At 39.2% G+C, this 12,587-nt stretch overlaps 1 long non-coding RNA gene across 1 annotated transcript; it reads right to left on the reverse strand.

The window, feature by feature from the left end:
* Window positions 1-1,217: 1,217 nt before the first annotated feature.
* On the reverse strand, window positions 1,218-10,826 carry LOC149458457 (uncharacterized). Its single transcript, XR_016313464.1, has 2 exons — window positions 6,956-10,826; window positions 1,218-2,463 (listed from the first exon to the last, which is right to left on the reverse strand). It is a non-coding gene; the product is annotated as an uncharacterized LOC149458457 (long non-coding RNA).
* Window positions 10,827-12,587: the final 1,761 nt, after the last annotated feature.

Raw genomic sequence — 12,587 nt, forward strand, 5'->3', positions numbered from 1 at the left:
AAATTGGTCTGGGCAGGTAGGGGGGTAAAAGTGCTCAGTATTGAAGTAGTTAATAACAAACCTATGGTACCGGCTGTAGCAGATAATAGCTGTTTTCATGAAGGGAGTTATTCTACAACTTCCTTCATTTCCAAGATGCAGAGCTTTGTCTCCCATTCATTCTTTTCCTGGGACTTGGATTTCTGCACTTCATGCTATGAAAATACCGCAGATCATCTGGCTTTAGACTAACAAATATCTCAGACATCTTGCCTGCACTGATAGATCTGGGAGCCCCCTACTTCTCCCCTGCATGGAGGATTTTGATTTTGTAATGTATTTTCTATATTCTCTTCACGTCTGTGCGGCTCTGGCACCTTACTGTTTCATTGTTTATGTTATTGTTTGTTGTTAGTTTTGCTCTCTCTACTATCTGCAGATTTGAGATGACAACTGAGAAGTCACAAACTTCACAAACATTCACACTAGGGAGTTTCCAATCATGGGTGAAAGTGTGGAAACACACAATCGCATGTTCAGGAGCCATTTATTTCAATGGCACTTGAAAACATGGGGCGTTTTTGCAGTGCAAACATCACGCGACGTGCGACGCCCAAAAAAGGTTCCATAACTGTCTTTGGGTGTTGTGCATCTCATAATTTTGTTTGCGCGATCTCAGCGCGTTTGCCGCACAGAAAAACGCACTGCAACTGAGGCAAAAACGAACTGCGTAGCACCTGAACACGTGGTCACATGTTTTCACTTTCACAGTGGATTTTTAAATCGTGGGCAGAATCGCAGTGATTCCACTCGCGATTTGAAACTCCCTAGTATGAATGGAATCTCAAGCTCTCACCACTGATGTCTTCAAGTAAGCTTTTTACCTGCCTATGTGATTACCTGTACCTCTGTTTCCCTCTGCTTCTGTGCTGGCTGAACTACCTTCCTTCTTTGCTTTGTTAGACCTTCTTGCATGGCTGCTCAAATGGTACACATAATTTACTGGAATGTGAGGGGATCTAATGGTTCTGTAGAGAGCTGGGTGCTGTTTGATTATGAGTTATATCACAAACCATCAATTATCTGTATTGCAGGTAACTCATGTCACTTCAGAAACTTGGTGATGTCATGAAAGAAAAATAATTCAAACCATTATTTACTCCAACTACACCTCCAACAGTATGCTTATAATGTTCCTTGTTCATTTCCTGAAATTAGAAACAATCAGACAAGCAAAGTCAATATACTACATGTTTATTCATTGTAAATTGGGTATGGAATGTATTACCCATGAAAAAAGTGCAGAACAACTTAAATAACAAATAGTGAAACAAATATGCTGTTAAGATACAGTATCTCCTTTTGTCTTGAATTATACAAATAAAATAAAAATACAATACACTCCCAATTCAATGTCTGTATGTATTTATCCTTTACATAAAGTCCACTTTTTTCAATATTCATGCTCTTCTGTGCTATATTGTGATTCATTAGCCACTAATCACCATAATTCCTTCATTCATTCTCTCTCTTTTCATCTACAGAGATTACACAACGGTACGAAGCAGGGATGCCCTCTCTCACAATAAGCACTTCTGTGGCAGGACTCCAAAGTGACTGGGATTAGTAGAAGGGTTGGGGAAGACAAGGTGGTGTTGCACGCTGATGATGCTTTACTATCCTGCACTCACACTAAATCTTCTCTTACTGTTGAATGCAGTTTCAATCTTGGGCATTCTTCCCATTTGTCATGACGGTTTTCTAAACTGGTGAGATAATGAGGAAAATTATCAGTAAGATTAATCGTATATATTGTACCTATCCTAGCAATTCCCCTATGTGCCTGAATTGGATATGCATACTGACTTGGCCATTTTGGTGATCCCTGTTTTCATCAAATATGCCTTTATCCATTGGCGATTGGATAAATGAGATAAATAAACTGATCTTAATAAGCACTCTTTAATATGGTGGCTTGAGGCGATGGTCAGAGGGATAGGAAATAATTTCTCTTCACCCGGCTTTTGCTAAACTTTACTACTTGGCTGCAAAGATCTGTAATGTTGACTTTTACATTTTTAATGAGAAATTTGGCCTTTGTGTAGGTACTTCTCTAAGCAGATTACTGTGTTGTGTAAAAATACAGTTTTTGCTAAAATAAACTGTGAAAAAATCTAGGTGTATATCAAGACAAAATCAAAAAATGTTAAGTACATCTCTCCAATGCATAGGCATTTGACTATGTTTTATCCTATTTAAAATTGCAAGTACAGAAAAATAACCTTTTGATCTGTCAGAAAGCCAGTGTTCTCCAAATATCCTGTGGGTTGACACAGTGCCACTCTTCTCTGTCCAACTCCACATGTATACTTTGCAAAACAATGTTGTTACCTTGACACTGCAGAGGCTGCCCCCGTGTGTAGGGAAAGAGCTTTGGATTTTTAGCAATCTCAGGGCATTCTGAGAACAATGTTTGGTTGATCACTAAAGAGAACATAATGACAATAACTATAATACAGTACATTTGTTTATTCAAAACTAATTTGCCTGTTATATTTTGCTTTATTTGAATGTCTAACTTTTATTTATAGCTATTACAGCAAAGATGAGCATTACATGATGCAGGTGAGCATTCTAGCATATTTTCATCAAGCTCCAAGACGTACCTTTATGACTTTACAGGTGCTTATATACAGGATACCTCAACATTGCAAATAAACAGAATTTATAGCTAGCGCATATTTTTATTTGTATTGTACGCATTAAAATACCGGTAATACCTTGTAGATTAGCCAGTAGAAGGCACTTTATATTTGACTAAACCGTTAACCTCCCTACTTAACTACTTTTGAAATATGTTACTGGCCACCTAAAGAGTGCTTTGTTTTCAATAGGTCAGCCAACTCATAAAGTATTAGGAGGAAGAGTAGTAAGGTGAAACCATTGTGTAGCACAGTAAAGACTGAATTTGTAATGAACAATATTGGCTGCCGCAAGCACTATAAAATACTAAAAAACAGCGTGTGAACTCAGCTTGACAGTGCAGCAATTGTCAGATTGACTGACTGCTGACCCTCAACCTAAAATTTCAGGCTCTGAGTAAATTAAGCAATTAAATACATTCCCCTTCCATCAAAACAAAAGATGTGCAAAGTCTTACAGTTTGTATTCCTATAAAGCAGCCACAGCCTGAACAGAATCATGTCCTCTGCCAGCATGCTGTAGAGAAGAATGCTTGATCTCTGCAAAGAACCAGTGGTCCTTTGACAGTGGTTTGAAGACGCACCAGCCTTGTGCATTACCTCAGCAACAACGTATTTATTAAAGGATAAAACAGGTGTATACTCACAAACACCAAAAAATCACAAGCATGTCACATCCAATACTGGCCAATAGGACCAGAATACTGTGCGAGTCCCAGATGAAGGAAGATGTTAGAAAATTTCTGATGCGTTTCAAAGGGAGATCCCCTCTTCCTCAGAGCCAGTTTAACATGGTGTAAAATCCTCCCTCATATACCTGATTATAATTTAAAAATCCCTCCCACCAGTGGGCTGGAGTAGTTAGTGGGGAGGGGGGTCACATATCGCATGCTTAGATTAAATAAACAAATAGATTAAATGTTTTTTACCTACACCATGTTAAATTGGCCTTGAGTAAGGTGAGATCTCCCTTGAAATGCGTCAGATTTTCATAACAACTTCCTTCATCTGTGACTCGCACAGTATTCTGGTCCTATTGGCCAGTATTGGATGTGACATGCTTGTGATTTTTTGGCATTTATGAGTATACACCTGTTTTATCCTTTTAATAAATACATTTTTGCTGAGGTAATGCGCAAGACTGGTGCACCTTTTGTTCTTACTTTGCAGCATCGTCCTGAGCTTTCCCAGTATTCCAAAAGGACTGCACAGCATTACCCATATTTGGTGGATCAATAATGTCAATGAAGATGTCCAAAATTGCCTGATCTGGGTTTCTGAGCGCAGGAGGTTACTTGTTTTCCTTTATGACCCCTGCTGAGCCAGACCTAAAGCTCTGCAAATAGTAAAGGTCATGCTGCCAACTGACAGAACAGCTCTAGCTCTGAATCAGCAGGAGGGTGTATTAGATCTCTGCAGAGGTACAACTGCTTCCTCATATGAAGAAAGGGTCCTTCTCTATAGCATACTTGCAGGGAACAGGCTTTTCTACTCAAGTTGCACCTGCTTTCTACAAGAAGACAACCTGTAAGACTGCATTTTTTTTTCTAGTTTTGATGCTCATGGAATGTATTTAGCTGATTAGATTGAAAGTTCAGTTGGCTTTAAAAGTATATTATAGGAAATATGTCTGCATTTCATCCAGGCTGCCACTTTACAAAGTAGATATGACGTGTAAGAGCACAGAGGTGCCCTGTGTAGTTCCTAAAATTGTCCACTACATGTTGCCATAGTTAGGGTCGGGAGAGTAGGCATTATAGTTGTGAAGGTAGCCCCTAGAGGTCCCCAGAGTAGTGAGTGGGGTCTACCATAGATAGTAAGGAAGTTTCAGCCCTGCTCCTACCAGTGTGAGGCATTTTGGGTAAGAGGGCTCTATGTATAGTCTGGTCTGAGCCTGTATGGGGATGTGGTCATAGCAAGCAATGCAAGGACCAATGCATGCAATAGGTCATCTTTTGGGGCGCTAGCTTCAGGGAGCTTCTCCTTAGGGTGGAAAGCAAAGAAGGAGAGGTTCAGGACTAATGGGACTACTCACATCCCTTTGGTTTGGGAGGTAAGACTGTTAAAAGTATGTTTTTTTTTTTCCTATCACTTGGCTCTTATCTCTCATTTCCCTAATTTGTTTGCAGCTAAGGAATGTGCTATCACTGTTGGGATGACTGAAAAGATGTATATATTCAAATCAAGTGTTTCAATAAAGAGTTAAATGCTGCCATTATTTGGACCCTTCCTTCTCCTAACCTCTAGATGGTAACGTCTTCTGAAACAAACAGGTGTTTGTTGAGGCTGTTTGAGGTTCATTGCCATAAGACTTCTGGATTGGACTACTGGGGAGTTCTGGTTTGGCCAGGCTGGGGCCTCCTGGGGGTGCTTCTGTATTGGCATTCCAGGGGAAAAGCCCATGCCTACAGCACTTCATTGAGTTTAAGGGGACCGTTCTATGTTAGGCAACATAGGTCGGTCCACATGTTTCTACATGTGAACAGCAAGCAGCCTAGCATGTGGCTAAGCCATGACACAACAAATGTAAAGTGGACTATTCTGCCTCCAATGTTGTAACAGTGACTATCCCTTTCTGGGACCTCCATGCCTGCAGTAGACTGGAATAAGCAGAGATAATCACTGCAGACAGTCTTAGTCAAATAGCTGAACTCACCAAACACTTGGCATCCACAAAAATCTTTGTTGTATGCAGAACGTTGAGGCAATACAGCAAGATGTGGTGGACTTGATATTCAAGTGTTTATGATAGTCAAAATGAATACTAGCTATCCCAGCCCCAATGTGTGTTTTGAAGGGAGGGTACAGCAACTCACACAGGGATAAGAAAATGCCATTCTATGCATGAAGGTAAAAAAATCTTCTCTGTGCAGCACCTAAGCCCCTTTTGATCCAACGATGTGCACTGGAGACTCGGCTATGCTGGGGACATCCTCTCCTCATTGGCTGAGACAGCAGCAGGGGCCAGTGACTCCAACTGCTGTCGATTGCAGCCAGTGAGTCAATGAGAAGAGAGAGAGGGTGGGGCCAAACAGCGACTCCATGTGTGAATGGACACACGGAGCAGCAGGTGCCCCCCATAGCAAACTACTTGATGTGGGAGCACCCAACAGAAGGGAGAAGCCAAGAGCGCTTGCAGGGGGCCAGAGAAGAGGAGGATCAGGGCTGCTCTGTGCAAAATCATTACACAGAGCAGGTAAGTATAACATGCTTGTTATTTTTTTTTAATGTAAGCCTTTAGTATCTCTTTAAGAGGTTGATTTACTAAAACTGGAGCGTGCAAAATCTGGTGGACTTCTGCCTAGAAACCAATCAGCCTCCATGTTTTACAGTCAATGCTTAATTTAACAAAATGAAGTTAGAAACTGATTGGCTACCATGCACGGCTGCACAAGATCCTGAGTGCTCCGGTTTTAGTAAATCCCCCCTATGCGTCCTGTATAAATAAATAAAAGAAAATAAAATTTAAAAGGTGGAATTCAAGAATAAAATAACTATAACAACGAATTAAAAACTTGCGTGTGTGTATATATATATATATATATATATATATATATATATATATATACACACTGAGGACCAAAGTAGTGCATCATAGTATGTTTTAGTGCATCATAATATACTGTTTTTCCCTTCTCGGTGCTCCCTCAGTTTGCGGTGCCTCCCCAATGACATCCTGAATGTGGTACCCTGATGACATCCTGAACATGTGCTTTGATGGGATTTCAGAAAGTATTGTCCATTGATAGACGTTTAGTAATTTCTTTTCTTAAGGTATGGGATAGGTTAGTTATGGGATATGAGATAACTGTCTTGCTATATAAAAAATAATATAATCCACATATTTGTTTCAGTGGATGTAACATGCCACATTGGCTTTGTATGGAGAAGGATTATCCTAAAATATAGATTACCTGACCTTGTATTAAAAAACAAGAGTTTACTCCATGGGTAAACATTTTAGATTTTGTGGATTCTAGAGCAGTGTATGACAATGTTAAATGAATTAATTTTAACTGGGTTGCCAAATGTTAAGCTACCATTCCAAAATATACATCTTTTTTTACTTTAGATAGTTTTTACATACAATATATACATGGCTCATACTCCATTTAGGCTTAATCCTGATGAAAGCAGAAATTAATGTAAGGCTTAAAGCAAAAATTGATTGCTTATGGTCAGAACATCTGGCTTTGCAAAAGGGATAAATGCTCTTGTGTCTTTTTTGTTGTTTTTCTTTTAGTTTGTATATGCCAATTAATCATAGAACTAACCAAAGAATATACCGTACTTATCCGTGGTGTCATTGAAGAGGTTTGTCCCTAATTTTGTGGGCTCACACGCCTGGTCCCCCATTTTGGTTCCCTCCTTGTTCTGCTCGGTCTGTGTTTTTGCCATCAGTTTGGAGGATTGTCAGGTAATTTAGTTAACACATGAGGATTTTATGATATGTTTGTTATATTCAATGACTCTGCGATTATTTATTTTCATTTATACTTATAGAACAGTTATTCCCCCTTGTCTTCTCCTGAAGAAGTGGAGTATTATCCAAGAAATCATCATCTGGCAAATTCTAAGAAAGTTACAAGTGGTATTACCCACCAAGGTGCTATAACGTTTATTCATTGACGTGTGATGACATGTTACATGACAATTAGGAGTTTTATTTGTACTTGTTTGATTTTAATGTGTCATGTAATTGACATTTAACTGATGGAACTATATATTAAAATATTTGTAATTTTATAATGCATTGCTGTGTACATTGTGCTTCAAAATTCCTCCCATTTATTGTCTTTTCTGCTTGAAAGTTCAGTTCCCATATGCCAAACGCAATACATGTTCAGTGATTGGTCTGATTAAAGTCTTTACAGTACCTTGTCTTGCAACCTTCACCTCTACCTTGCGTACCTTGCTGTCATCACTAGGAATGCTCGTAAATCGGCCAATTAATACTCTCAGCTTGTTAATCCTTCAACAAGATGAGGTCTCCAACTTGCAAATTAGGGTTGAGACATTCCCATTTTTTGTGTCCTTGCAAAAGAGTAAGATATTCCTTCTTCCATCGATTCCAGAAACAAATGATCATAGTAGATACTTCTGCAGGGAAGGTAGTTAAAGTTTCATGAGTAAGTCTTGTGGAAACCAAGTTCATCAAAATAGAGTCCAGCATTCTATGTGTGATGCTTATCAATCTCTCCCATGAACCACCCATGTGGGAAGAATGAGTATTGAAAACCCAGGTACAGCCATTAATCACATAAAATGATGTCTGCATCAATGCTATCCGGTGAGGTGGTACTCAATTTGAAGCCTGATGGTCTTTCTAAATGCCAATTTAGACCGAAGACCCACATTTTTACAGCTCCCAAACAAATCATGGCTGCAGCCTGGCTGTCAGATTCCATTTCCCTAACAGCAGTAAAATAAAAAATTCATTTGATGCTCATCAATGATGAACTGACCACTAAACGTATTGGCACTATGTATAATTTTCATAAAACCTGAGACCCATGGATCTCGAATTACATGCCATCTGATTTTGATCACCACCTACTAGATTTATTAGTAATGAACCCATCTATTTGTCACCAAGATAAAGTCCTAGTGACCTCTATGATGCTTCTCCTTATATGTCCATTCCTTAGGGTTAGGGTTCTTTTTAAGAATTACTGTTGACATGTTACAAGAGTCCTGTAATGCAGTATTGCTTTTTATGGCACTTTGTACCTTTCAAGATACTTGGACAAGGATCACATTGTACTACTAGGTCAGTGTGCTGTGCTAAAAATCTCTGATATCTTTTAAAGGCTCTGTATTCTCCTCTGTTGAATTATTTAAAAACTATTGAACAGAAAATTAAGTCTGCACTAGTTTAGAACTTTCTAGGCTACTTGTAAAAGAGGATGATATATGTGAATTCCTTATGACATAAAAGGTAAAACGTGCAGCGGCACAATGTAAAGTAAATGTTATAAATTAAAGTGTTACAATCAAAACAAAAAATAAAACTTCTCTATTCAAAACAAGACACCAATGTGTCCTTTGGTGGGTCTTCCACTGCTTAAAAAGAATGCCCCTTAGTGGGCTCACTGTCTCCTAGGGTCTTTGGGGGGTAAGACAGCCTCCTGTGTCCAGTGCTGGACCTGAATTTTGCTGATACTAGGGATTGTATCTATTTCCTATGTCCTATGAGGAACTCAGGAATGCTGCTTTATAGCTTTTTTTTCTCCTAACTTCTCTTTAGTGGTCCTGAGCAAATGTAGAGGTTAGTACTCAAGTAACTTGTTTTTTTGTTTGCTTTAGTTTATTGTTTTATTGTATGGCACCTTGATCCAGGGTATGCCCAAAAGGTTTTGTTTTGTACTACAATTTTTTAACCGCATCCCCACCACCCTATAACAGAAATACTAGATATACATGATTTTGCATTTCCAGGTAGGGGGCACACGCGCCCTACCCGCGCCGGCATTCACTGCTGCGCTGTCAATCACTAGTCCCGGTCAGTAATTAGTGTCAGTGCTTTTATTTTAGCACAGATAACTGTATTGGTGTCACTGGGGATGTCAGTGACACCAAGTCAGTTCCCCCCAGTGTCATAATCTCCACCCCAGTCCCGCTATAAATCACTGATCGCTGCCATTACTAGTAAAAAGAAAAAAATCCTAGTATATATACCGCCATGTGTAAACACTATAACTTTCACGTAAAGCAATTAATTTACATGTATTGGGATTTCTTTTAGCAAAGATATGTTGCAGAGTACATTTTGACATACATTTTTGCTGAAATTTGATTTTTCACATTTTTTTACTGGACATGTTCTATACCAAAAAGTGAAAAATATTGTTTTTTTCCTCAAAATTGTCAGACTTTTTTTTCATAGTGCAAAAAATTAAAAAAGTACAGACAATCAAATACCACCAAAAGAAAGCACAATTTGTGGGAAAAAAGGACGTAAATTTAATTTGGGTGTAGCGTTGCATGACCGTGCAATCGTGAGTTACAGTAACGCAGCACTGTAACGCAAAAAATGGCCTGGTCAGGAAGGGGGGTAAATCCTCAGGAGGGCAAGTGGTTAAAGACCTAAAAAAAACTTAAAAAAAGAATTAGAACAGCAATTTAGACAGGCATGATAACACAGTTCAATGTAGAAAATTGTCTTAAACACTCCTAGAAAATATTCAGGAAGACTGTGTGACCGTGTGCTTTCACAAGATGGAGGGTAGCACTGAGCTTGAATGCAGAGTAACCATATACACATACAGAAGTCTGTTGGAATTATACTCATTTTGACTATTCGGACTCCAGTGTTGTAATAGTGACTATCCCTTCCTGAGACTTCTATGCTTGCCTTGAATTTAGCAGGGACATTCACTGCAGACAGTCTTCATTGGAAAGCTGGCTTTCACAAATATTTTATTGTATGTAGAACATACACTGTAGACAATACAATAAGATGCAGCAGACTTGATAATCAAGCATTTAAGATGGAAACAATGAGTACTGGCCTTCCAAACCCCAATGCGTGTATTGAAGGGAGGATACAGAACCTCACATACAAGGAAAAGAAAATTACCTCAAAAAAAGAGAAAAGGAAATACAGAAAATGAGACACATCATACACACAGTGGTAACAAAGTGGCAGCATAATAAAAAAATAATAACAAGAGAACAGCACAAATGTGACTGCATTTCCCATTGAATACTGTAGGCAACACATGGATAGCATTCCGTTTGCTATAGCACCATGCATCATAAAAAAAACAGCCAATTTTCCATAAAATTCTGATTTCAACTTTTTTCAGGTAGGAAGCTTGCATCTCGGTTCTGCCTTTCTCTCATATCTTTCAGCCATTTCATGTCTATACTGTTCCAGAACTAGCTGCACATTATTAATCTGGATAGGCTTTCTGACAATGTAACAGTGCACCATACCTGTATAATTTACATTGGAACACCACTTGTGTTTTCCATCAAAGAAGTGTGTGACAGGTTGACAACACAGTGGCATAACTTTGAGACAGCTGTCACTTTATAAAAGAAAATCTCTGAAAAAAAGACCTTTATGCCCGGATCAACAGATATTTTTTGTGAAAACTGCAGAATTAAAAAGATTGAAAACAACTTTTAAAATTACATTAACAAGTTTAAACATGTGTGATGTTTATTTTAGAAGCAACTTTCAATACACGCAGGCTTTATATTTCCATGATACCATTGTCTCTAAATATTTTTTTCATCATCTGTATTTTTATTGTGCTTATTTTTCATAAAATATATGTTTATCAATATATCTGTCTGGGATTGACTAAGCCCTGGTTCACACTGATGCGGTTCAGAATTCCCAACGTTTTCAGTGAGAATTCCGCACTGCATCAGAATTGCACCACGTTCATGCGAACTGTTGCGGGTGTATATGTTAAGTTAACAACACCCCGAAAGCAGTCCCTAAAACCTGGTGCGATGTGAAGAATCGGATCGCATGGGTGTGAATACCTATGCGATCTGATTCTAGTGCGGATGCGGTGCGAACAGAGCCATAAAAGATGTATGGCTCCGATTGCACCGCACACAAATCACATGTGATTTGCACAGGAATGCGGTGCGGTTCCTGTGCGAATCACATGTGATATACGGAGCCGCATGTGAACCCAGGCTTGTTGTTTTAGATAGCTCTGGAAGGTTGCAGCCAGACATTATTATTATTATACAGGATTTATATAGCGCCAACAGTTTGCTCAGCGCTGTACAAAATGAAGACATGGTATGTCTCTTCTGCATTAAAAATCCTGCCTGTCCACAATTTTTTTTTATTTTTCATTACAGTTCTGCGCAAAACAGTTAAACATTTGGGGAAAAAACTCATGTGTTTGGGTGTATTGTCTCACCTGTCTGAAGCTGGCCATATGCGGCTCAAATGTAATCTGCTACAATAGCTGGCAGTGGAGATTCCTCTATTCATACTCTTTATAGATGGTTGAATTGAGCTTGATTTTTGGGAAAACGAAACACGCATGGTTAAAATGTGCAGTTTTGCAGTCACTCTGGTGATTCACACTCTCCTGCCACACTAAGCAGCCAGGAAGGGGCACCCGTATTTCAGTTCAATATTGCAGCTTACTATGTCAGCTCTCCATCATCACCTTGCTCATTGGAAAGTGAGATGGAGTGGATTCCATTGTCCAGTGATCGAGGGGGCGACCTAGAATGCTGACTGTACAGAACTGTAAATCCTTTGACAAGTAAAACAGTGTACATACTGTATATATGTATTTTGACTGTGTGTTCAGCTGTTTGTCCGTAGGTCACTATAACTTATTCAACCATTATTTTTAGGTTAAGAAACAGAAACACACTCCAAACAAAAATGAAAATGAACCCACTTGTTAACCGCCCGTAGTAATTTTACTGAGGACGACGGCTCATATACGTACTGTCACATAACTGTATGTCAGTACTTTCTTCCGCATTCAGGGAGCGCACATGCGTCCCCTCCCCCTTGATTGAACAAAGCGGGATTTTGTCAGCATGTTTCAGCAAACGATTCATGGCTAAGACCTGCTGATTAGCTGTATCCAATCACAGCCCAGAACTCTGTGTTGACAAACAACACTGTACAGAGGCAACAGTCTGTGTGTTTCTTTTCTCTGCAAAGCAGCAAGAAGGAACAAACAGCTTTTTAGTAAAATGCAGAACATATTACACACATTAACATTTGTTAGACACACCTGACACGAGATGTTAACCCCTTCCCAGCTTGTAACATTAGTACAGTGACAGTGTATAGTATTATCACTGATCACTGTATTAGTGTGACTATTGATGTCAGTGTCAGTCAGTTAGTCTACCTCTCACCCAGTGTCAGTTAGTGTCAGATTGCCCGCTGCACTATCACAGTCCTGC

This window comes from Staurois parvus, unplaced genomic scaffold, assembly GCF_062004578.1.
Source record: "Staurois parvus isolate SC_StPar_1 unplaced genomic scaffold, SC_StPar_1.0 ptg000287l, whole genome shotgun sequence".
NCBI lineage: Eukaryota > Metazoa > Chordata > Amphibia > Anura > Ranidae > Staurois > Staurois parvus.